This window comes from Capsicum annuum, chromosome 11 (assembly GCF_002878395.1).
Source record: "Capsicum annuum cultivar UCD-10X-F1 chromosome 11, UCD10Xv1.1, whole genome shotgun sequence".
Taxonomy (NCBI): domain Eukaryota; kingdom Viridiplantae; phylum Streptophyta; class Magnoliopsida; order Solanales; family Solanaceae; genus Capsicum; species Capsicum annuum.
The window spans coordinates 224656726-224661471 of record NC_061121.1 but is presented as its reverse complement, the minus strand read 5'-3'; the positions used below and the strand labels follow the sequence as shown (position 1 = coordinate 224661471).

The following is a 4746-nucleotide window of genomic DNA, read 5'->3' as shown; positions in this document are numbered from 1 at the left end:
ACTGCTTCTACTCCGGTATCTTAGCAAATACAAGTCTCTTAGGAGAGTTAAAAGGCTTTTTAGAGGACAAACTACCACAAAATTCTTCTGTCACCTATGTTATTTGATACATCTCTCTAATGGAAAGGAATTTCAAACAAGGAAGTTATCATAGTGCTGGCAAGGAAAAACAGTCCTTCTAGTTGCTAAGAAACAATTGTACTAGTAGCTTAACAAATGAATGATCAGCTAGCCAGTTTGGAAATCATGTCTCTCTATATCTGGAGATTTGGAGTTCTTTTATGTTTGTCTGTGGGTGCATCTCATTAAGTATGGCTCTTTCAGCTTGTGAATTATCTGCAGTACTTTCACTCTACACCAACGATAACTTTTCAACATAATTCTTCTCCGTCATCTTTGCCTTCTGAACTTTCCTTCTATCAACCATACTTTACAACTCTAGAATTGATAGAGATCTATACAAGTAATGTGCTTCACCCAAATCTTCCCTTCTCAAATCACCTATAAGAAACTTGGCTCTAATTAACACGTGGAGGTTTTTCAACTTTCTCAGATGTAGAGGCATCTTCAAGAGAAAAGGGTTGCTTATGTCAAGGTTTTGCAAGTTGATTAGATTTTCCATCTGCAATAGTAAATCCTCAAGATATCTACAAGATGATAGGATAAGTGTCTCCAAGTTATATAATGCACAGATAGAATAGGGCAACTTTTTAATCTTTTTCTGATAAAGATCCGAAAATCTCAGGAGCTTTAATTTGATAAATAAGTAATTTAGAAGATCTACAATCCAATAACCTGACAAAGATAATTCCCTTAAGGATGTTAGTCTTGGCAATATGTTATGCAACACCCCCTTTCTTAGCGTAGGGCGGCGGAAAAGGTACTGGATAGAGATTGGAAGCAATGTCCTCAATTGCTTCAACTTAGAAGAGCTTTTAATTTCTTAAAGTCACTACCTTTCCCCATTGCATAGACATATGCCGACTTTTTTCCAACATATGAGGTCATTGGCACGCTTCCAACCTGACACAAAGTTTTGAAGATGAAATTTGGGTGAAATCATTGACAAGATCATGCATTAAGAATTTCCTTCCATCTCTTTCAGAAGACTCTAGGACCCTTTCGAATAATGATCTTAATCTCAACTCGCTAAAGTACTGTTACCAAAATTCAACTATTGTACAGGACCATTAGCAATCCATAAGTGAATAGCTTGCTCTTTGCAGAATTTATAATCTTTAGGATATATAGCACAAAAAGCAAAACATTGCTTTAAATGTGCAGGAAGATCATTGTATCTCAACATCAATGCTAGTAATATACCATTCAAATGATGTGGAATCTCCCATATTTCACTTATTAAAATGTTTTTCCTCTCATCCACCTCTGATTTGGAGTATAAAATACCAACAATTGCCTTTAGAGCTAAAGGCAATCCTTTGCACTTATCTGCAATTTATTTTTCGACCTCTTCAAGTTCTGGATATTCCTCCGGAGGATCCCTATTTTCTGATGGATGTCGTCTAAATAAATCCCAAAAGGATTCATTAGAAAAAGTCCCCACGTTGATTGTCCCACTAACTATTATCAAGGCAATACTCTCTTTACGTGTCCTCACAGTGATCTTACTTCTAATACCTCCTTGAACAAAAATATTCCTTAAGTCATCCCACTCGTTATAGTTGTCATTCCACACATCATCCAGAACAATGAGAAACCTTTTTCCATATAGTTTTTCCTTAAATTTGACTTGTAGCCGATTAAGATTATTTTCATCCTTTAAGTCAAACAAGTCAAGTTCTTGAAGTAAACCTTTTGATATTCTGAAAACATCATATGGCTCAGACACACAGATTCAAGCTTTCAAACCAAAATGGCCTTTCATCTTCTCATCATGGTAAGCAACTTTAGCTAGTATTGTCTTGCGCACGCCCTCCATTCCAACAATAGGGACAACAACCAATTTTTTTTACTTGCCTCATTATATGTTAAACGGTCAATCAATTCCATTTTTTTATTTTGCCTACCAAAGACAATAGATTCATCAACCACAGAAGTTGAAGGTGTTCTAGTTTCTCGTTTAGTTGAAGCAAAATGCTCCTTTAATACAAGGAGACTAATTTGCTTTAGTAAATCCTCCAATGTTTCAATGGAGTCTTTTAATTTCTCCTTTATGTTAGGTTGAGGCCACTTACTTGCTGGTTTATTGTTTCTGCAAGACTTCGAAGTTGACCTTCGACCTTAATCCTTAAAGCCTTATAATTGACTTCTTCCATTAAGTTTTCACCGGAGTCCACAACATCTCAAAGTTCATTAAGCCATTGGCTCACATGTTGATTTGATGCCTGGTTATTCTCTGTGTCACTTAGCACAGCCTGAAGGCTAACCAAATTCATTTTTAGCTTCTTAGACCTGTTATACTCTTTTGATTTATGGTGGTGATTAAAGGAGTATGCGGATGGGTAGTGGTTGAACAATCAACATCCTCAAAACATATTTGTAATTTGAAAAATTTTACTCTTAGGATATTATTTGTTCAACTACTGTCCATCCACATACTCCTTAAATCACCACCCCTAATTTGTATAAGCTCTAACATGATCATGTCACTTATTTAAACTCCATCATATGTGTAGAATTCCATAATTATTTTTTAATTATGTCTTTTTAAACAACATGCTAGTGAGGGTCTAAAACTATGTACATAAATCTACGAGATCTATCAATGATCCCAAGAGCAATCCACTTACGACCTACAGTATTAGTCTATGGTAGACCACTTGAATCGATGGACCCTCAAAGCAAAAGTATATTTTTACTTAATTATTTTAGTTTTAACCATATTAATGGCTTGATGAGGTATCACCCCCAAGCAGTCCATCAACGTTGAGTCTAGGACCCGAGACATCAAATTTTCATAGTGTGGCAAAATTTAATATACTATAATCGCTCCGAGAATACGAAAAAAATAGAGATTTACTCATGACTTTGTTCAAAAATTCCAAAGAGCAGAGCGATCACTTGAAAGTATAGCTACAAGTCACCCAAATAGAGAGGGATCAACTAAAATAAAAGTTGATTTTGGTTGAAGAAAGGGAGAGTGACCTAAAAATAATGTTAAGTGGTATAATGCTAGTATACGTTGTTTGGAAAGGTGTGACATAGATGTAGTGAGATTGAATAAATAAAAATACTTCTATTTTTCTAGAATGTCAATACTGTTGTTCATAGAATCATAGTTGATCAAACTACACATCAACTTAAAATCTAGTAGCATGGCAATGATAGATTATGCTAGCAGTATAAGAAAGATTAAATATGTATTCTATGATGTCAACCATACACTGTACCAGTACAAAATATAATACAGTTTGATAAAAATATATTTAGTACAAAATCCCAACAACTTTCATAAAATAAAAAATTATTTGTCATATCATTCTGACGATCATTCAATTCCCTTGTTTCTCAAATAAAAATAATATTAAACATTAACAATATTAGAATTCAAATGTATTTTTCCTCATCATCAAAAATTTTATCGTTGATCGATATCCATGGCAACTTCTTTTTTGCTTGCTTTTTTTTTTCTTCTTTCTTTTATTTTTTTTGTCTTCTCCTTCTTTGTATACTTTTTCTTCGATTCCTTCTTCATTTGTTTTGACTAATTCTTCAATATTTTTTCCAGCTTCTTCTTTCTCACCTTTTTCTTCTCCTTTCACAGAATTTGTTGTTGCTTCTTTCTCAACTTCATTTTCTTCCTTAGCTTCTTTTTCACCTTCTTCTTCTTCATCTTCTGTTGATTGTTTTTTAGTTTCTTCTTATTTCTCACCTTCCTATTCTTCATCTGCTGCTGCTTCTTTTCAGTTTCTTCTTCACTCTTATCTTCTTTCATTTCTTCTTCATCATTCTTTTCTTCTTCGTTTTTCTCTTCTGCCACAACAGTGGCCAACTCGTTCATTTTACTTATTTTTTCTTTTTCTTCATGAAGGTCCACATGCACTATATCATATTATAAAGTTTTACTAATATTTACAGTTGAAAATTCATGAAATACACCAATTATTAAATGAAGTTATCTTTCTCATGTTGTTGCTCATTCTTTTTTTTTTCTTTAGTCTTTTTTCTTTGATATAGGCAGAAATATCCAACACAGCTTCCTCGAGTATAGCAACACACTTATGCAGATTTCCATCGACAGAGATGTCCACTATAACTTTTGAGGTGCTCAGAGAAGCATCATCACCAATACGTACCCCAATGGGGTTACCACCCAAATCCCCGTCATCATTACTGTCCCCATTTAAAATAAGAACAATCATCCCTTTTAAATCTTTCTTCAAGCCACCGAGGAAATTATTCTTCACCTCATCCATATATAGCTTAAAGGTAACCATGTAATCAATATTCATCTCATGAATAGTAGGGATGATGTACGGGTGCACGTTTTATAAAAAAATCAATTAACAATTACATAACTTTTAATACAACACTAGTATTATTGCAAAATAAAAAAATAAGTTCATACCTTGATAATTTTTTCTTTATACTTGAATGGTCGCCTTCGATTATCTTGACACTTTTTGTAGTGTGTCATCTGAGGATGCGAGGAATGAAAAAGGGCCCGTCTATTAATTTTCCAGTAAATTTTTCAAGATGAGGAAAGGCCTCGTAGATTCAAATCTATAATCAATACAGTAGTGAAAAAAATGACCTAGAGCCTATGATAAAGTATAAATAAAACAA

At 33.8% G+C, this 4746-nt stretch overlaps 1 pseudogene; it reads right to left on the bottom strand.

Moving 5' to 3' along the window:
* Positions 1-244: 244 nt before the first annotated feature.
* LOC124888988 lies at positions 245-2396 on the bottom strand (annotated as a pseudogene).
* Between the last annotated feature and the right edge of the window lie 2350 nt (positions 2397-4746).